The 22581-nt window shown below is 42.7% G+C and overlaps 1 pseudogene; it reads right to left on the reverse strand.

Annotated features, from left to right (window-relative positions):
- Nucleotides 1-122: 122 nt before the first annotated feature.
- Nucleotides 123-22581, reverse strand: part of LOC118372244 (TBC1 domain family member 20-like) — a 46618-nt pseudogene continuing 24159 nt past the window's right edge.

Raw genomic sequence — 22581 nt, forward strand, 5'->3', positions numbered from 1 at the left:
AGGTAGATCCGTCTCCCTCCACTCTCACTCTCACTCCCCTCCCTCCTCCCTGCTCCTTAACAGAGGTAGACCGGTCTCCCTCCCTCCCCCCTGCTACCTAATAGCGGGCTGCAGTAAATCCATCAGTAGAGCTGCATAAAGAAGTCAGGAGCCCAGTCCAGGGCGGTCTGGGCCACAGCCAGTGCGGCCGCCCCCAGGGTGGCTGAGATGCCCCACACGGACATCTTGATGAGCTGGTTGGCAGCTTGGTTGGGCTGCGTGTCCCTATGCTGGGCCATTTGGGAGTCTGGGCCCCCTCGGCCTTAGGCTGGGCCCCGAAGGAGCTGCCAACGGAGGACCGAGTCGGGCCGCTGCTGCTGAGTGGTCATCTGGAAGGCCTTGAAACAGTTGATGGTGATGCTGGAGAGAGACAGAAGGAGATACTGTTTTTGTCTGATAGGGTGTTAGCAGTTACACATCGGCTGAGTTGGTTACGGCTCACAAGAATACTGAAACGGACAGTAGAAAAAGAAATAGGGTCGGCACTTCACAATATGAGTTGTCCTACTACAGGAAATTGCCCGTTGTTTACCACTGTCAAAGTGGAAGGAGAAAGGGGGAGAAGGTCTTGTGGCCTTGCAGTGAAAGATAGTAAACGGCAGAGTGAAGAAATATCAATAATGTCAATAAGAAAGACAGAAGGAAGAGAGACTGGTGACAAAGGAAGAAAAAATGTTCCATATGGGAGGGAGGGAGCGGTGCCCTATGGCCTCAAACTATTTTAATTTGGCTACGGATTTTTCTCAATTACAATAGCAACACAACACCAGAAGCAACAGCCTGCGCTTATGGGCAAGACAACGGCAACAAGGCACATTTTTTTTCCATCTTCTTCTCCTCAACAGTTTGGAGAAAAACATCATTAAAAAACGTAAAATATTCACTTCCATTTCATTATCGTCCCTCTGGAAGTAATAGTAAACATTGCGCTGCAACACGAAATGCAAATGCCTTTTCTCTCCGATTATGAACGTTGTAAAAAGAAAAACAGGACGTTTAATGACAGAAAAACGCCTCTCGGAAAATGGTACTCCGAGCGAGCATGCGTTTGTGCGCTGAGGGGCTCAATGTCTTTAAGTCTTTCGTTCGACTTTTTGATTCTCCCTCTCTCCCATCTCTCTCTCTCATTAGAATCGTCTGCTAATGAGCCCAGGCTGAAAATAGCTGACAGGTAACGGCAGACAATTAACTTTTAAACTTTCACTTTAAACAGCTTAACACCCCAGAGGGCCCAGCTCCTCAGATGAACCTCCTTCTGTAGTTTACAGTACATACAGTAGTGGCTGACTTCTATCACTCACTCCTCCTTCATTCCTCTCTCCGACAGCATCCCAAATGGCACCCTATTCCCTATGAGGTGAACCACTTTTGACCAGAGCTACCTTGTCAAAAGTAGTGCACTAAGTAAATATTTGTAACGTGATCCTGCGTTATGTGTATTGTATAATGTGAAGAAAAATGTCAATGTTGATCACAAAAAAATAACAATTGGTGCAATAAATAGGGAATAGGGTGTGATTTGGAAAAGAACCTCCATGTGACAGTTTCTCATTTCTCTCGTTTCTCCTCCTGTTGAAAGGGTCTAGGACCTCATCAATGACAGTGACACTCAGTCTTTGAATACAGCTGACAGGATAGTGAGATTATGACCATGATCAAAGCTCATTCTAAACCTTGAGAGAATTTGAGAAATGTTTTGTGAGGTACAGGTGGCTTTGCTGGCGTCTTACCTTTGAATTAAATATGTGGACATTACAGGGATTTCAAAACAAATGTAAAAAATTCTATGAGCATTGTGACCCTTCTATCCCGTACCTGCCTGCCTGCTGGTCATTCACCGTATGTGACCTTGGCCTAACCTATATTCTAGTCAGTGGTTCTGTTCCACAGTAGCTGTGTAGTCATTAGTACACCATGGATGTGTCCCAAATGGCACCCTATTCCCTTGTCCGAAGTAAAGTAAGGACACAACAGCGGTCAGACGGGTGATTCAGCATGCAGCTATCCTCGTGACCCAGAAGAAGCAGAGGATGTTCAGTGTGGTTGAGTCATCATCACCGACCCGGCTTGTTTGTCATGTCACCACCAGGAGCTGCTCTCTCAGCCGTGCAGCGTGACGCAACACTACACCCCTGCTCACTCTCTCCCTCTCTTACATTACAGACACACCACAACTCCGAGTCAATATGCTGCAGCTCGATCTAAAATACACTGCATCAGTTAGTCACTCGTCATCACACTTTCACTTGCATTTCATGTCATGCATCGCCCTACTACTGGGCAAGAGGAGGGAGATGAGGTCACCTGTTACTAGATACTGGGTCAAAGTCAAAACAACGCAGACATCACCTTCCTGTATGGAGTTAATGTCATGTCTCGTATACAAGGGCCCCACAGCCACCGCTCATTCAGCCTAGCTCTCCTGGGTTGTATTCATTAGGCACCAAATGGAAGAAAACGGACTGAAACAGGGAGGATTCTACCTGGAGTGTCTAATAAGAAATGCTAATTTTCCTTTTCTGTGGCAAAACGTTGTGTGTGCACTAATGAACATGAACCTGTCCTGGGTGTCACCAACTCTTTCTACCCAACGTCGCCTGTTGTGAGATCAACCAAGGCCAACCCTGACTCACTGACTTTCTGACTGACTCAGCACTTCCTACAATAAGATGGAAGCAGCAACTAGCCAGAGAGCTTGTGTCGCTACACTGCCCTCCAGGCAGACATTTGTATCCAGCTGTCACTCAAGGCCCCTTGTCAGCAATGTCATTTACTCCTGGAGAGGAATGACTTCAGCGCGGGGTGGAAGGATACGGACAGAGGGATGACTGCAGCATCAGAGAAAGGATATGGGCTACGGAGAGGGGAAGTGATGGAGGGAATGTGATGAGGTATGTTACACCTACACACATTGACACAATCAGCGGCAAGCGTCGTATCACACAAGGTCACAACCTTTTTCTTTTATATTCATTTTTTAAACTTTTATTTTGACAGGGAAGTCATACTGAGACTTCCATACTGAGTCATACTGAGACTGAGGGTCTATTTTACAGATGAACCCCGCATAAATACATCAACACATGCAATATACAAAATCAAAAAACAGGGGTCTGACCAAGAGGGACCAGAACATCTACACTGAAGAAAAATATAAACGCAAAATGTAGAAGTGTTGTTCCCATGTTTCATGAGCTGAAAGATATCCCCGTTAGTGAGCATTTCTCCTTTGCCAAGATAATCCATCCACCTGACAGGTGGGGCATATCAAGAAGCTCATTACACAGATGCACCTTGTGCTGGGTACAATGAAAGGCCACTCTAAAATGTGCAGAGAATTTAGCAGTACATCCGACCAGACTCGCAACCGCAGACCACATGTATGGCGTACTGTGGGTGAGCGGTTTGCTGATGTCAACGGTGTGAACAGAGTGCACAATGGTGGCGGTGGGGTTATGGTATGATCAGGCATAAGCTGCGGACAATGAACACAATTGCATTTTATTGATGGCAATTTGAATGCACAGATTCCGAGACAAGATCCTGAGGCCCGTTATCGTGCCATTCATCACCTCCCGTTTCAGCATGATAATGCACGGCCCAATGTCACCAAGATCTGTACACAATTCCTTCAAGCTGAAAATGTCCCAGTTCTTCCATGGACATGACACCCATTGTGTCACGTTCTGACCTTTATATCTGTTGGTTTTGTCATTATTTAGTATGGTCAGGGCGTGAGTTGGGGTGGGCAGTCTATGTTTGTTTTTCTATGATTTTCTATGATTTTGGGATTTCTATGTTTCGGCCTAGTATGGTTCTCAATCAGAGGCAGGTGTTATTAGTTGTCTCTGATTGAGAATCATACTTAGGTAGCCTGGGTTTCACTGTTTGTTTGTGGGTGATTGTCTATGTTAGTTGCTTGTTTCAGCACAGGTCTCATTTATAGCTTCACGGTCGTTATTGGTTTATTGTTTTTGTATTCAGTACTTTCTTTAATTAAATATTCATCATGAACACATACCACGCCGCATTTTGGTCCTCCGATCCTTCTCGCCTCTCCTCTTCAGATGAAGAAGATGAAGACCGTGACACATTGAGAATGTTTGGGATGCTCTGGGTTGACGTGCACGACAGCATGTTCTAGTTCCCCCCCAATATCCAGCAACTTCGCACAGCCATTGAAGGAGTGGGACAACATTCCACAATCAACAGCCTGATCAACTCTATGTGAAGGAGATGTGTCACGCTGCATGAGACAAATGGTGGTCACACCCGATACCGACTGGTTTTATGATCCACGCCCCTACTTTTTTAAAGGTACCTTTGACCAACAGATGCATACCTGTATTCCCAGTCGTGTGAAATACATAGATTATGTCCTAATTGATTTATTTTAATTCACAAACTTCCTTATATGAACTGTAACTCAGTCAAATCTATTAAATTGTTGCACGTTGCCTTTTTTTTCTTCAGTACAATATCAGAGAGCTCTGGAAGTTGTTCCACATAAAGGGAGCAAAATAAAAACTAAAATCAGCTTTACCCTAATCTGTGGAGACCGAAGGGGCCTCCAGTGTTATCCAAGCCTGAGACAGGGTTTGGTCATTGTACGTCTACATTTTATTAATGATGATAGATACATAGGACGTTTTTGCATAAGTGTTTTGTAGAGGCCCAAACCACGTTTTGATAAAAAAAACACTGGTGAGTTCTATAAGCATCACCAGTAATAAACCTAAGGGCACAATGGAAAATAGCATCTAGTGGTTTAGGTGTACATGCTGCTGCATGCATATAGGTAATGTCCCCAGAATCTAAAATACACATAAACGTGACCTGGACAATTACCTATCTATTAATTAAAATGTCTTATGGCTTGGGGCAGTATTGATTAGCTTGGATGAATAAGGTGCCCAGAGTAAACTGCCTGCTACTCAGGCCCAGAAGCTAAGATATGCATCGTATTAGTAGATTCGGATAGAAAACACTCTGAAGTTTCTAAAACTGCTTGAATGATGTCTGTGAGTATAACAGAACTCATATGGCAGGCAAAAACCTGAGAAAAAATCCAAACAGGAAGTGGAAACCTGAGGTTTGTAGTTTTTCAGTTATTTGCCTATCCAAGATACAGTGTAAATTCGGTCCGGTTGCACGTCCTAAGGCTTCCACTAGATGTCAACAGTCTTTAGAACCTTGTTTCAGTCTTCTACTGTGAAGGAGGAGAAAATAAGAGCTGATTGAGTAAGAGGTCTGCCAGAAGGCCATGAGCTGATCACGCGTGCTCCCGTGAGAGGTAGCTGCATTCCATTGCATTTCTAAATACAACTGGAATTCTCCAGTTGAAACATTATTGATGATTTATGTTAAAAACATCCTAAAGATTGATTCTATACATCGTTTGACATGTTTCTACGAACTGTAATGTAATTTTTTTACTTTTCGTCTGGCCTGCGTGTCTGGAATTTGGATTTGTGAACTAAATGCGCAAACAAAAAGGAGGTATTTGGACATAAATTATGGACTTTATCAAACAAAACAAACATTTATTGTGGGACTGGGATTCCTGGGAGTGCATTCTGATGAAGATCATCAAAGGTAAGTGAATATTTATAATGCTTTTTCTGACTTCTGTTCACTCCACAACATGGCGGATATCTGTATGGCTTGTTTTGGTGTGCTTTTTCGGTAAAGCTTTTTTGAAATCTTACACAGCGGTTGCATTAAGGAGAAGTTTATCTAAAGGTCCATGCATAACAATTGTATCTTTTATCAATGTTTATTATGAGTATTTCTGTAAATTGATGTGGCTCTCTGCAAAGTCACCGGATGTTTTGGAAGCAAAACGTTACTGCACGTAACGGGCCAATGTAAACTGAGATTTTTGGATATAAATATGAACTTTATCGAACAAAACATACATGAATTGTGTAACATGAAGTCCTATGAGTGTCATCTGATGTAGATCATCAAAGATTAGTGATGAATTGTATCTATATTTCTGCTTTTTGTGACTCCTCTCTTTGGCTGGAAAAATGGCTGTGTTTTTCTGTGACTAGGTACTGACCTAACATAATCAGATGGTGTGCTTTCATCGTAAAGCCTTCTTGAAATCGGACACTGTGGTGAGATTAACAACAAGTGTATCTTTAAAATGGTGTAAAATACTTGTATGTTTGAGGAATTTTAATTTCAAAGCTTGGCCTACCAAATACTCAGTGTCTATGGAGTCAAGTTGCACTTCCTACGGCTTCCACTAGATGTCAACCATCTTTAGAAACTTGTTTCAGGCTTCTGCTATAAAGGAGGGGGGAATGGGAGCTGAATGAGTCAGTGTCTCAGGCTCGTGACGCGCTCTCCCGACAGAGTTAGCTCTCGTTCCAGTGCTTTTCTTCAGACATAGGAATTCTCCGGTTGGAACCTTATTGATGATTTATTTAAAAACATCCTAAAGATTGATTCCATACATCGTTTGACTTTTTTCTATGACCTGTAACGGAACTTTTCGAGTTTTTGTCTGGACGAAGTGCTCGCGTCTCATGAAGATGGATTACTGGGCTGAACACGCTAAGAACAAGTGGCTATTTGGACATAAATGATGGACTTTATGGAACTTTATGGAACAAATCAGTCATTTATTGTCAAACTGGGATTCCTGGGAGTGCCTTCTGATCAAGATCATCAAAAGTAAGTGAATATTTATAGTGTTATTTCTAACTTCTGTTGACTCCAACATGGCGGATATTTCTTTGGCTGGATTGGGCTCTGAGCACCGTTCTCAGATTATGCTTTTTCCATAAAGTTATTTTGAAATCTGACACAGCGGTTGCATTAAGAAGAAGTCCATCTTTAATTCTGTGAATAACATTTTTTATATTTGTATCTTTTATCAATGTTTATTATGAGTATTTCTGCAAAATCACCGGATGTTTTGGAATCTAAACATTACTGCACGTAACGCACCAATGTAAACTGAGATTTTTTGATATAAATTTGCACATTATTGAACAAAACATAAATGTATTGTGTAACATGATGTCCTTTGAGTGTCATCTGATGAAGCTCATCAAAGGTTAGTGATTCATTTTATCTATATTTCTGCTTTTTGTGACTCCTATCTTTGGCTGGAAAAATGGCTGTTTTTTTTACTTGGCTATGACCTAACATAATCATATGTTGTGCCTTAAATCATCTTAAATCTTAAATCTTAAATCATCTTAAATCATCTTAAATCACCTTAAATCTTAAATCATCATATGTTGTGCCTTAAAGCATTAAAGCATTTTTGGAATCGGACATGATGGGTAGATTAGCAAGATGTTTATCTTTCATTTGCTGTATTGGACTTGTTAATGTGTGAAAGTTACATATTTCAAATAATTATTTATGAATTTCGCATGCTGCCTTTTCAGCGGAATGTTGTCGAGGAGTTCCGCTAGCGGAACGCCTGCCCTAGAAAGGTTAACCGAGGCAATGAACCAATTTCTCAATTGCCTAAATAGCTGCCAATCAGCTAATGAGACAGTTTGTCTTGGCTCAGGCTTGATTTCTTATCAAGAGGTCTGAGTACAGGAGAGTACCATGGATTAGTTCGTTTTTTGACTCTGAGTTGCTTGAAAGGGGGCATGTTGAGCAGCCAGAGAGGTAAACATGGATGAGAAGAATTAAACCTTCAAGAGGTTTACACACTGACGTGTTCACCATGTTGCCTTTGTGTATGAAGCTCCTGTTTTTAGACTGAATATGAGAGGGGATGGAAAAATGAGTGCAGAGGCATTTGTTCATTTCTCGTCTGAGGGAGCACTTTCAGAGGTGATTGTGCACAAGGTCTAACTGGCTAATCCGTTTCCAATGCCTCTGTGCCTCCCAGCATGCTCGCTGTCGCTGCGCAGAAACCGCCACCGAGCCAGCCCCCACTCCAACCCCCTCAAACCCCCCACCGCCTGGCTCAGAGCTCAAAGATGTGCCTGAGGTGATATCACAGTCCCCCACCTCAGCCTCAGTGGAGGCCCAGCCGGCTACAACACAGTCCTGCTGGGCCAGCCACCTCACACACCAAACCCAGTAGGCCCCCCAACCAACCAAACAACAACCGCTGCTGGAGGAGCTGATGCACTGGTTGGGTTACAGGTGGCGGCTTCTGCAGTAAGGAAGTAGTATATTCTGTTTTTACAGGGTTTCACTCTGTTGATTTGATTTGATGTTGATATATCACAATGTTTCTTAATCCTAAGAAAATCACTGAAAAGGCCTGAAAATAATCTGATATTAAAAAGAACCTGTAAAAGATCTGACATGTATTTTAAATCTCCTCCAAAGCACATAGGCCTGCAACTATGAGCAGTTTGGGGAAAAGGAGCCTACAGTACGTGGGGGGGTATATCCTTTGTGAAGAACATTTGGGGGTCACCCTCACCTCCATCCCCCTGCCTCTTGAGGGAAACCACTACACTGCTCCATTTTCCCCATTGCAACCCAGTCTAAGGTCAGGGAGACAAATAGAGCCAGAAGCCAGGGGTTGGAGTGCAGTGAGGGCAGCTCATCTCATCTGTCTTGAGAACAATACAGTAGAGTATATACCACGTGACACGGAGCCCCCATCTTTCCTCGGGGGCCACAGATGCTTAAAAGTGGGGGGGGTGGATAGGGGGGTTATCAGCATGCAAAATCAAACAGCCCATAATTACCTAGGGATGAGGCTTATTTATTAGATAGCACAAGGGGCCTCCATTTAAAAATAAAAATAAATCTCTCTTACTGTGATGTTAAAAAGAGGAGAAGAGACCCCAAACCCAGAGCCACCATACTAACCACCCCATCTCTCTAGACAACCTTTTCTGACAGGACAGCAAGAGAATCAGAAATGTTGTAAGATCTAAAATGAACCAGATTTCTGTCCGATTTGCATGGCAGTCCTGCTCAGGAGGGAGACATGAATAGAGGGAGAACAACATTGCTCTTGTGGGAAAGGTATTCATAACCTCCCACTGGTGTTGATAGCATCATAAAGGTGAGCCTAGCAGATCTCGTAGACTGACAGATACCGTTTACATACAAAGGGCTGAGATGCAGACAGGCAGGACTGAACGTCAACCACATCACAATATACACTGAGGAAGAGGATCAGCTCCAGCAGAATAGGGAGCCGCTCTGTTGTGTGGGCTGGGGGACTTGCTGCTCAACAGCCCCACCTGCTGGACATGTGGAAAAACAAATCCCAAAGGACCACAAGAGTCCTCTACCTCTGCTCTGTCTGAACAAAGTTGGATCTACTGCTAATACTACAGAGAGGACTATCTCTCCTCACATTCCCTGTTTCAGGCCAGTTCAGACTTGAAGCTGATTATACATTTTATTCTAATATTGAGCATTGTAGTTTATGGGCGGGGTATTCAAATCTTACCCTACAAGGTCCAGAGTACTGCTGGTTTTCTGTTCTACCTGATAATTAATTGCACACACCTGCCCTGGTGTCTCAGGTCTAAATCAGTCCCCGATAAGAGGGCAACAATGAAAAAAGCAGTGGAACTGCCTTCGAGGTCCAGAGTTGAGTTTGAGGGGTCTTGAGGATCCATGGCCTGCATAGTAAAACACCCACCCATTACAAAAGACAGATATCCAGGAGTCTGCAGGATGGCTGGAACCCCCTGCTGTGGCTACACTGCAGATAATGTTAACACTGTCTGCAAGTCCAATCTAACTGTGTTACATCCTCTACCATGTAATATCTCCACCTCCTGTATTATGTGACTGGCATGGTCCACATCTCCTCATGTTCTGATGTAATAGCAGCCACTATTATTTAGCTCACAAGTCCTCCTGGCAACAGTAGTCACAACACTGGATTTAGTTGAAGCATAGCCCCCCCCCCCAAAGGTAAAGGGTATGGTAAATTATACAGACCCTGACCCACTCACCTCTTGCTCGCTTGGCCAACAGGGAGAGAGGGTAGAGGGTGAAGAGGCAGTGGGCCTGGGTGATGAGCTCCTCGTAGGGCAGGTCCTGGGGGATCTGGGACAGGATGTGGTACACCATGGCCATGTTACACTCGGTTTGCTTCACCTCTTTCTCCCTGTGCAGGACGATCTATAAACAATACAGAATATTAGCAGGTTATTATATTAGCTTTGTCCCATTCAACCATTCAGTAGTTACAGTTTGTCTAGCTACACTCTTTTTCTAACTGTTGAAGACCTTCTCGGCTCTGCAGATTTTGCTGCGACGAGACAGAATGATTAAATCATTTGTTTTGGTACTGTCCATATGTGGTTTGTTTTTGGTCACAGGTCCAGGAATGGCTGAAGAATTGCAACATTTACCTGGATCTCTGCAAATAGCACTGCTGGATGATCTGAAACGTCATAGTCAATTGATCAATAATCTAATAATACTTTTAGCAAGAATGATATACAATCTGAAGAAATTATGAAAATAGAAAGGTTCAGAACTTTTGTGAAACATCACAGCACAGTTGAAAAATATATAGCAAATAAATATCCAATATGGATGGTGTTAAGAGATAGATGGGAGGGGTTGAATGGAGCCGAAAGTTGGGAATAATAACAACTAGTGTAAAACATACTTTGTCCATAAAAGATATATAGGTTCAGAACGTTAGTGAAAGAAAAAGATGTGAGAGGTTGAGGCTAGAGGAAGGACAGGAGTAAAAACAAACAAAATACAACTATTGTAAAATAGACTGTGCCCGTAAAATGTATATAGTATTTATACGCTGGAAGTTGAAGCCTAAGCGTTGTTGTTTACTGGTTTACTCAAATTAGGGGAGGGGTTGTCGGGCAAGAAGGTGAAAAATGTAAAAAAATATATATAAAAAAATATATGTGTACAAATATGTATATAGGTATGTAGGTATGTAGGTATGTATGTATGTATGTATGTATGTATGTATGTATGTATGTATGTATGTATGTATGTATGTGTGTGTGTGTGTGTACAGTTGAAGTCGGAAGTTTACATACACCTTAGCCAAATACATTTAAACATTTAAATACATTTACGTTTTTCACAATTCCTGACATTTAATCAAAGTAGAAATTCCCTGTTTAAGGTCAGTTAGGATCACTAAAGAATGTGAAATGTCAGAATAATAGTAAGAGAATGATTTAATTCAGCTTTTTAATTCTTTCCATTCTCACTTTAAAAGATGAGAAAAATTGGCCTCATCTAATTTTGGGTGAATTTTGGCCCATTCCCCCTGAATTTTTCAGTTTTTGATTTGTTAAAAAGGATTGTTTGAAATATCTTTGTTGTCCTTAAACCATTTTGCCAAATGTCGGGGTCATTGTCCACTTCATGATTGTGTCCAATATATCCACATCATTGTTGTTGATTCCCTCCTCAGAAAAGCAAAAATGTTGCCTCCCCTTTCTTCTCCAAACATACAGTTTTATATCTTTGTTTGAAGCCTTTCCAAAAGAAAACTTTGTCCCCAAGGCAAACCGTAGGTCGCAAAGTTCAAGGGGGGACTGAATACTTTTGTACCTGTTTCCTCCAGCAGGCACTTTTGTTCTGGGATTCGTATGTATGTATGTATGTATGTATGTATGTATGTATGTGTATGTATGTATGTATGTATGTATGTATGTATGTATGTATGTATGTATGTTTTTGATTTGTATGTATGTATGTATGTATGTATATCTTTGTATGTATGTATGTATGTATGTATGTATGTATGTATGTATGTATGTATGTATGTATGTATGTATGTATGTATGTATGTATGTATGTATGTATGTATGTACAGAAGTTTACATACACCTTAGCCAAATACATTTATGCTCAGTTTTTCACAATTCCTGACATTAAATCCCAGTAAAAAATCCCTGTTTTAGGTCAGTTAGGATCACCACTTTATTTTCGTAATGTGAAATGTCAGAATAATAGTAGAGAGAATGATTTATTTCAGCTTTTATATCTTTCAGCACATTCTCAGTGGGTCAAACGTTTACATACACTCAATTAGTATTTGGTAGTGTTGCCTTTAAATTGTTTAACTTGGGTGAAATGTTTCGGGAAGTCTTAAACAATTGTTGGAAAAATGACTTGTGTCATGCACAAATTAGATGTCCTAACCGACTTGCCAAAACTATAGTTTGTTAAGAAGACATTTGTGGAGTGGTTGATGACTCCAACCTAAGTGTGTGTAAACTTCCGACTTCAACTGTATGCATGAATGTACAGTACCAGTCCAAAAGTTTGAACACAAAGTAAGCCGCCCTTTGAATTGATCACAGCTTTAAACACTCTTGGCATTCTCTCAACCAGCTTCAACTGCTTTTTCAACCATCTTGAAGAAGTTCCCACATATGCTAAGCACTTGTTGGTTGCTTTTCCTTCGCTCTGCGGTCCAACTCATCTCAAATAATATCAATTGGGTTGAGGTCGGGTGATTGTGGAGGCCAGGTCATCTGACGCAGCACTACATCCCTCTCCTTCTTGGTCAAATAGCCCTTAGCACAGTCTGGAGGTGTGTTGGGTCATTGTCCTGTTGAAAAACAAAATTATAGTCCCAATAAGCGCAAACCAGATGGGATGGCATATCGCTGCAGAATGCTGTGGTAGCCAAGCTGGTTAAGTGTGCCTTTTTTGAATTCTAAATAAATCACAGACAGGGTCACCCACACCATCATACTTCCTCCATGCTTCACGGTGGAAACAACACTTACAGAGATAATCTGTTCACCTACTCTGCGTCTCACAAAAACAAGGCGGTTTTGGACTCATCAGACCAAAGAACAGATTTACACCGGTCTAATGTCCATTGCCTGTGTTTCTTGGCCCAAGCAAGTCTCTTCTTATGTCCTTTAGTAACGGTTTCGACTATGAAGGCGTGATTCACGCAGTCTCCTCTGAACAGTTGATTTTGAGATGTGTCTGTTACTTGAACTCTGTGAAGCTGGGTCTTCCTTTCCTGTGGCAGTCCTCATGAGAGCCAGTTTCATCATAGTGCTTGATCGTTTTTGTGACTGCACTTGAAGAAATCTTCCGGATTGACTGAACTTTATGTCTTAAAGTAGTGGACTGTCGTTTCTCTTTGCTTATTCGAGCTGTTCTTGACATAATAGGGACTTGGTCTTTTACCAAATAGGGCTATCTTCTGTATACCACCCCTAACTTGTCACAATACAACTGATTGGCTCAAACACATTAAGAAGGAAAGAAATTATACAAATTAACTTTTATCAAGGCACACCTGTTAACTGAAATGCATTCCAGGTGACTACCTCATGAAGCTGGTTGAGAGAATGCCATGAGTGTGCAAAGCAGTCATCGAGGCAAAGGGTGGCTACTTTGAAAAATCCCAAATATATTTACATTTGTTTAACATGTTTATGGTTACTACATGATTCCATGTGTTATTTCATAGTTTTGATATCTTCACTATGATTCTACGATGTAGAAAATAGTCAAAATAAAGAAAAACCCTGGAATAAGTAAGTGTGTCCAATATTTTGACTGGTACTGTATATATTTGCAAAATATATATATTGGAGATTGGAAGTGATGCAGTCAATTAATATTGATGGAAGGTACAATCTATCTGCAATATTAAAGCTGATGTAGCCCTAAAAATGTTTTAGGGGGTAGATCAGCTTTAATATTGCAGATAGATGTTTAAAATCTACCTCAACATCCTTAGTTAAGATACACCTGCTGGAGTGCGTGCTATCTCACTGATCATCCCTAAAGCCAACACCTCATTCGGCCGCCTTTCATTCCAGTACTCTGCTGCCTGTGACTGGAACGAATTGCAAAAATCGCTGAAGTTGGAGACTTTTATCTCCCTCACCAACTTTAAACATCAGCTATCTGAGCTGCTAACCGATCGCTGCAGCTGTACATAGTCTATTGGTAAATAGCCCACCCATTTTCACCTACCTCATCCCCACAGTTTTTATTTATTTACTTTTCTGCTCTTTTGCACACCAATATCTCTACCTGTACATGATCATCTGATCATTTATCACTCCAGTGTTAATCTGCAATATTGTAATTATTCGCCTACCTCCTCATGCCCTTTGCACACATTGTATATAGACTCCCCTTTTTTTCTACTGCGTTATTGACTTGTTAATTGTTTACTCCATGTGTAACTCTGTGTTGTCTGTTCACACTGCTATGCTTTATCTTGGCCAGGTCGCAGTTGCAAATGAGAACTTGTTCTCAACTAGCCTACCTGGTTAAATAAAGGTGAAATAAAAAATAAATAAAAAAATATGTTTCAAATCGAAATAAATAGTAGATCAACATACCAATTATATATATATTTTTTTTTTCCTACGAGCACTGACTTTGCTGATAAGTACTGGTTGTCTGAACTAACTATCTTAAGATGAGTGCACTAATTGTAAGTCACTCTGGATAAGAGCGTCTGCTAAATGATTAAAATGTAAATCTACCATCTACCTCAGCAGACTCATACCCCAGACTATTTTCTGTTCCAGGAGATGTGCGGTGAGTAATTGTACAGGGTTTAGGCCCGGTGAGTAACGATATAGGGTTTTAGCCCAGTGAGTAATTGTACAGGGTTTAGGCCCGGTGAGTAACGGTATAGGGTTTTAGCCCGGTGAGTAATTGTACAGGGTTTAAGCCCAGTGAGTAATTGTACAGGGTTTAGGCCCGGTGAGTAACGGTATAGGGTTTTAGCCCGGTGAGTAATTGTACAGGGTTTAGGCCCGGTGAGTAACGGTATAGGGTTTTAGCCCGGTGAGTAATTGTACAGGGTTTAGGCCCGGTGAGTAACTATATAGGGTTTTAGTTCGGTGAGTATCGGTACAGGGTTTTGGCACAGCGCAGACTGAAAGGGTTAAGCCTCCCTGTGTCTAGTAACATAAGAGGCAGGATGAACTACATTTCCTGACTGCCTTGTTATCCCGACTTCAAAAGGCCTTGGCCCCCTTTGGTTTGTGTGCAGCTCCAGTATCTAGCAGGGGATAGGCTTATGGAAGAAGAAGAAAGGGGCCATTTAAAGCAATCTAGCACAAACACAGCCAGTACTCCACACCAAACCTCTGGTGAGTTCATTAGAGTTGTTTAATTAACTGGTCTAGCTATAACAAAGTGCCCTGGATTCGTGTGTGTGTGTGTGTGTGTGTGTGTGTGTGTGTGTGTGTGTGTGTGTGTGTGTGTGTGTGTGTGTGTGTGTGTGTGTGTGTGTGTGTGTGTGTGTGTGTGTGTGTGTGTGTGTGTGTGTGTGTGTGTGTGTGTGTGTGTGTGTGTGTGTGTGTGTGTGTGTGGTGCATGTAAGAAAAGAGGAATCCTTGCCTTTAAAAAAAAAAACGTCTTGTTTTGTTTTCCGTTGCTCCTGACAAGTAGTCACAAAACAACTCCATTTACAAAGGGCCGAGCGAGAAACACACGTTTGAAGTTTGGCGAGATATTGTTTCCCCAATACCATCTAATAAGCGCTTAGTGGAATGTGCAGACTAATGAGTGGTTTGTTGTTCATTAGCAACTACTGTACCACAAATAAGAATGCATCTCTGAATTCACTTCAGATTGTTAAATGCCCAAATGACTGTCGCTCACTTCTAGAAAATACACACTGCCCCCAAAAAGAATTATGTCCAGCAGACAACTTGGAAGCAGATGAGAGAGATGCTCTGAAAACAAGGATTTAGTTACAGTGTAAGGCACAAGACACATTTATATTCCTTACAAAATGGACAATAACCTATCCATTCTATTCTAGTATTTTATTCTACATTACTCTATTCTATAAACAGAGAGTTCACAGTTTAAATATTGGTTCTTACCACGGCAGCGAAGTAGACGGCCATGAGTGGGTGTGAATCCAGGAAGAATTCATAGAGCCTGAGAAAATGACGGATCTCAGACAGGACGTGGCCATGTGATGAGCCAGCTCAGAGCAAAGATGGTTCCCACCTCCACCCTGCAAAACATATGAACAAGTTAGTCAGTTATTATTATTTTCTGTGTTTGTTTATAGGATAGGACAGAGGTAGAGCTAGAGGAGAGAGTGTGCTGAAATAGCAGTAGGCCGTATTCAAACCCATACTGCAGCGGTATATGAGATCTGGAGGCAGCGACTTAGACCACTTGACCACCCTATGCCATTATGAACAGGTCAAGTCACATTTGATTTAAAGTGCATCGTCAGAGTCTCCATACACTTTACAGAGGGAATAAACAGCAACAACTGCATTGCTCAACCGCTCATTATCAAGAGCAACAGCTAATTTTTACACTGCCTAATTAAAATACATCCGTTGACGTCCCACTAGTCGATGTACAGTAAACCCAATCTCCTTATTCTGTCATGATGACCGCAGGACAGCCCAGCACTTAACCTGCATTAGCCTGCAAAGTGGGGGATGCAGGTCTGAGAGAAATGTGTGAATATAACAAGCGCTACAAGTACATCCCATAGGGCTCTCGTTAAAAGTAGTGCACTATATAGGGAAAAGGGTGACATTTGGGACACAGCCAAGTTATGCTTATGCCAGTTCCTGTGAGTAAGGACGGTGTAATTACAGAATACAGAGAGACCAGTTTTAAAGGCAAGGCATTAGGCATGGTTCACTACAGAAACCCCTTGGACTGCAACACTTAATGCAGATATATTTTAGTTATTATTTGTGGGCTTTGCAGGAGAACTCCTTGGACAAAGCACTCGAGTGCCGCCCACAAAAATCACCAATTTGTAACATCCATAGGAAACTCTATAGCTAACTGAACATTTAGGATGGCAACCACAACAGCAACAGTCATTGTGTTGTCAAATGACTTGCCTTTGTAATACTTTAATTTTGTTCAAATGAAGTAGGGCCGATTTGTAAAAACTAGGTTATATAACCGCTCTAGCGTCAAATACTTTCCTGAACATTTCCTCAGCAGTCTTAAGGTAGCCTAAAAGCAGTGAGCAACACCATTATACATGTGAGCTTCCATCTCCTTGGCTCTGTCTCAAATAGCACCCTAGTGCACTACTTCCAAGAGGCCTTCCAAGATGCACCCATATTCAATATTTATCACTAGCCCTCTTATTCTCTACATTTTACATGGCACCACTATCAAAAATAACTTTCTTTTATCAAGAACTGGGGAGGAACTGCACGCAACACACACACACACACACACACACACACACACACACACACACACACACACACACACACACACACACACACACACACACACACACACACACACACACAGAGAGAGAGGTTTATGTGCTACAGCTTACCCCAAAGCATTTCAACACAACACACACCCAGGACACAGTGTAAATACTAGGACTAGGAGAATATCTAATACCATGGTAATGTGTTTTAGTACACCACACACAATGCTGGAGTTTTAGAGGGATATAGTCACACAACTTTGACGAGCAGTCATATAAAACACTGCTTCAGTTCGAGTCAAAATATCGTTCCTTGTCTGCTGCATTCCATTTCTCCTCGGAGATGGATGAAAAACATGCCTAGCATACAAAAAGAAAGTCCTCAACCATGCTCATAGTGACTTGTCAGAGCAGCAATCATATTGACGTGGAGACATCTTAAGAAGGTTGACAATCAAGACCCAATGTGACATTGAGGAAACAGAGAGCAAAGTGACAGTACAGCGGAAGGCGGTGGAATCCTTTGACTGGCTGACAGTTAGCTGTGGAAACAGGAAACCAGGGGCCGCTCTTTAACTCAAAGCCTTCCCAATTAAATCTCACAGCATACATTCTTGTCAGACCATCAATTATACAAATGCATCAGGAGCCCAAAACAATCTCTGTGATAAATAAGAAATACACAGTCTTCCATCCTTTCTCCCTCAGTTCTGTAGTCTCATACTACACACTAGTCCAGCTGGCTCAGGGGTACAGTAGCCTAGCTGATGGCAAGGCAGGTGGAGAGACATAGAAGCATCGATCGGGTGGATTTTTACTCCATATCTCTTAGTTTGACTCAATTGTATATCCTGGCTGCGACAACCTACCTTTCCAAGAAGAACATACAGACTCTTACTGCCCCCTTCAGGATAAAAGAGTGGGAAGCAGGGCCTGTATTAATAAAGTGTTACAGAATAGATCAGCACTCCTACTCAGAGGCTTCATGAATATGCACACCGATCATGAGTCGCAAATGCAAATATACAGTGAGCTACAAAAGTATTGGGAAATGTTTTGTTGTTTTGGCTCTGTACTCTGTAAATTATACAATGACTATGAGGTGAAAGTGCAGACAAAACAAACAGCAAATGCATCCAACAAGTTTATAGAGTCACAAGCTTGATGTAATCACTGTGTGCAAGGAATATGGGACCAAACACTAAACTTTTGACCCCTTGACTTTCTCCACATTTTGTTACATTACAGCCTTATTCTGAAATGGATCAAATATTTTTTTCCCCTCATCAATCTACACACAATACCCCACAATGACAAAGTGAAAACAGGGTTTTAGAAAGTTAGCTAATTTATTAAAAATAAAAACAGAAATATCTTATTTACATACGTTTTGTAATGACCTGACTAGATCATAAAGGACAATTGTCCAGACAGAGGATTGAGTTTACGAATTGACGGTTTATTAACCCAACTTTACACAGGCTACTGTTTGGCCGTAGCCCACGCCACATAAATTAAGGATACCCCACAAACCAACCGTGACCTTCTCTTGTGAAGGCCAGACATAAGAGAAAGAACAATGGCTCCATCCCCCTGCCCAACCCCCCTCCACGCCACTCCGCCAACCACCAGGATGCCCGGCATTAGAACATTCCAGGCATTCCCGTGATTGGCAGATAGCAGGTTGATTGGCATGTCGTACCCCGCGAACACTGGTAAGTATAACACAACCAACTAATAGCCTAACACATAACACACAGCTGTCTGTGCGGGTCGCTACAGTATTCAGACCCTTTACTATGAGACTTGAAATTGAGCTCAGGTGCATCCTGTTCCCATTGATCATCCTTGAGATGTTTCTACAACTTGATTGGAGTACACCTGTGGTAAAATCATTTGACTGGACATGATTTGGAAAGGCACACACCTGTCTATATAAAGGTCCCACAGTTGACAGTGCATGTCAGGGCAAAAACCAAACCATGAGGTGAAAGGAATTGTCCGTAGAGATCCGAGACAGGATTGTGTCGAGTCACAAATCTGGGGAAGGGTACTGAAATATGTCTGCAGCTTTGAAGGTCCCCAAGAACACAGTGGCCTCCATCATTCTTAAATGGAAGAAATTTGAAACCACCAAGACTCTTCCTAGAGCTGGCAACCCGGACAAACTGAGCAATCGGGGGAGAAGGGCCTTGGTCAGTGAGGTGACCAACAACCCAATGGTCACTCTGACAGAGCTCCAGAGTTCATCTGTGGAGATGGGAGAACCTTCCAGAAGGACAACCATCTCTTCAGGACTCCACCAATCAGGCCTTTATGGTACAGTGGCCAGACGGAAGCCACTCCTCAGTAAAAGGCACATGACAGCCCACTTGAAGTTTTCCAAAAGGCACCTAAAGACTCTCAGACCATGAGAAACAAGATTCTCTGGTCTGATGAAACCATGATTGAACTATTCGGCCTGAATGCCAAGTGTCACATCTGGAGGAAACATGGCACCATCCCTACAGTGAAGCATGGTGGCAGCATCATGCTGGGGGGATGTTTTTCAGCGCCAGGGACTGGGAGACTAGTAAGGATCAAGAAGAATGCCCCTCTTCCCACAGGTGTTATTACTACCTCTGAGGGTTTAGAGCTTGAGGTAGTCACCTCATACAAGTACTTGGGAGTATGGCTAGACAGTGCACTGTCCTTGTCTCAGCACATATCAAAGATGCAGGCTAAAGTTAAATCTAGAAATGGTTTGCTCGATCGTAATCGGTCCTCTTTCACCCCAGCTGCCAAACTAACCCTGATTCAGATGACCATCCTACCAATGCTAGATTACGGCGAAGTAATTTATAGATATGCAGGAAAGGGTGCTCTAGAGCGGCTAGATGTTCTTTACCATTCGGCCATCAGATTTGCCACCAATGTTCCTTATAGGACACATCACTGCACTCTATATTCTATACTCCTCTGAGATGGCCGCCTCGCTTCGCGTTCCTTTGAAACTATGCAGTATTTAGTTTTTATGTGTTATTTCTTACATTGGAAATCTTAGGTTTAATTACATACAGTCGGGAAGAACTATTGGATATAAGAGAAATGTCAACTCACCAACATTACGAACAGGAATACAACTTTCCCGAAGCAGATCCTCTGTTTGGTCCATCACCCAAAACAACGGCGCCGCAGAAGGGGCAGACGGAGCGGTCTTCTGGTCAGGCTCCGCACATCGCGCACCGCTCCCGAGCATACTACTTGCCAATGTCCAGTCACTTGACAACAAGGTAGACGAAATCCGAGCAAGGGTTGCCTTCCACAGAGACATCAGAGATTGTAACGTTCTTTGTTTCACGGAAACATGGCTCACTCCAGACACGCTATCGAAGTCGGTACAGCCACCTGTTTTTTTCAAGCATTGCACCGACAGAAACAAGCATCTCTCTGGTAAGAAGAAGGGCGGGGTCTATGCCTCATGATTAACGAGACGTGGTGTGATCATAACAACATACAGGAACTCAAGTCCTTTTGTTCACCTGACTTAGAATTCCTTACAATCAAATGCCGACCGCATTACCTACCAAGAGAATTCTCTTCGATCATAATTATAGTCGTATGTACAGTGGGGCAAAAAAGTATGTAGTCAGCCACCAATTGTGCAAGTTCTCCCACTTAAAAAGATGTAATTTTTTGTAAGGCCTGTAATTTTAATCATAGGTACACTTCAACTATGACAGACAAAATTAGAAAAAAAATCCAGAAAATCACATTGTAGGATGAATTAATTTATTTGCAAATTATGGTGGAAAATAAGTATTTGGTCAATAACAAAAGTTTATCTCAATACTTTGTTATATACCCTCTGTTGGCAATGACAGAGGTCAAACGTTGATGGCAGCATTCGCGTAAAACTGAAAGCGCAAACCATTGCTTTTAATCAGGGCAAGGTAACTGGAAACATGGCCGAATACAGACAGTGTAGCTATTCCCTCTGCACGGCAATCAAACAAGCTAAGCATTAGTATAGAGGCAAAGTAGAATCGCAATTCAACAGCTCAGACATGAGAGGTATGTGGCAGGGTCTACGGTCAATCATGGTCTACAAAAGAAAAAACAGCCCCGTCGCGTACTAAGATCTCTTGCTCCCAGACAAACTAAACAACTTCTTTGCTCGCTTTGAGGACAATACAGTGCCACTGACACAGCCCGCTACCAAAACCTGCGGGTTCTCCTTCACTGCAGCCAACGTGAGTAAAACATTTAAACGTGTTAACCCTCGCAAGGCTGCAGGCCCAGACGGCAACCCTGGCCGCGTCCTCAGAGCATGCGCAGACCAGCTGGCTGGTGTGTTTACGGACATATTCAATCAATCCTTATCCCAGTCTGCTGGTCCCACATGCTTCACGAGAGCCACCATTGTTCCTGTTCCCAAGAAAGCTAAGGTAACTGAGCTAATTGACTACCACCCCGTAGCACTCACATCTGTCATCATGAAGTGCTTTGAGAGACTTCCACCCTACCTGACACCCTAGACCTACTCCAATTTGCTTTACCGCCCCAATAGGTCCACAGACGACGCAGTCACACTGCACACTGCCCTAACCCATCTGGACAAGAGAAATACCTATGTAAGAATGCTGTTCATCGACTACAGCTCAGCATTTAACACCATAGCACCCTCCAAACTCGTCATTAAGCTCGAGACCCTGGACTTCCTGACAGGCCGCCCCCAGGTGGTGAGGGTAGGTAACAACATCTCCACCCCGCTGATCCTCAACACTGGGGCCCCACAAGGGTGCGTTCTCAGCCCTCTCCTGTACTCCCTGTTCACCCATGAACAGGCCATGCACACTTCCAACTCAATCATCAAGTTTAGACAACACTACAGTGGTAGGCTTGATTACCAACAACGACGAGACGGCCTACAGGGAGGAGGTGAGGGCCCTCGGAGTGTGGTGTCAGGAAAATAACCTAACACTCAATGTAAAAAAAACAAAGGAGATGATCGTGGACTTCAGGAAACGGCAGATGGAGCAGCCCCCTATCCAAATTGACAGGACAGTAGTGGAGAAGGTGGACAATTTTAAGTTCCTCGGCGTACACATCACGGACAAATTGAAATGGTTCACCCACACAGACAGCGTGGTCAAGAAGGCGCAGCAGCGCCTCTTCAACCTCAGGAGGCTGAAGAAATTTGGCTTGTCACCAAAAACACTCACAAACCTTTACAGATGCACAATCGAGAGCATCCTGTCGGGCTGTATCACAGCCTAGTACGGCAACTGCTCCACTCACAACCGTAAGGCTCTCCAGAGGGTAGTGAGGTCTGCACAACGCATCACCGGGGGCAAACCACCTGCCCTCCAGGAGACCTACACCACCCGATGTCACAGGAAGGCCAAAAAGATCATCAACAACCACCCGAGCCACTGCTAGGTCAAAGCTGGGACCGA

The sequence above is a fragment of the Oncorhynchus keta genome, chromosome 19 (genome assembly GCF_023373465.1).
Source record: "Oncorhynchus keta strain PuntledgeMale-10-30-2019 chromosome 19, Oket_V2, whole genome shotgun sequence".
Lineage (NCBI taxonomy): Eukaryota > Metazoa > Chordata > Actinopteri > Salmoniformes > Salmonidae > Oncorhynchus > Oncorhynchus keta.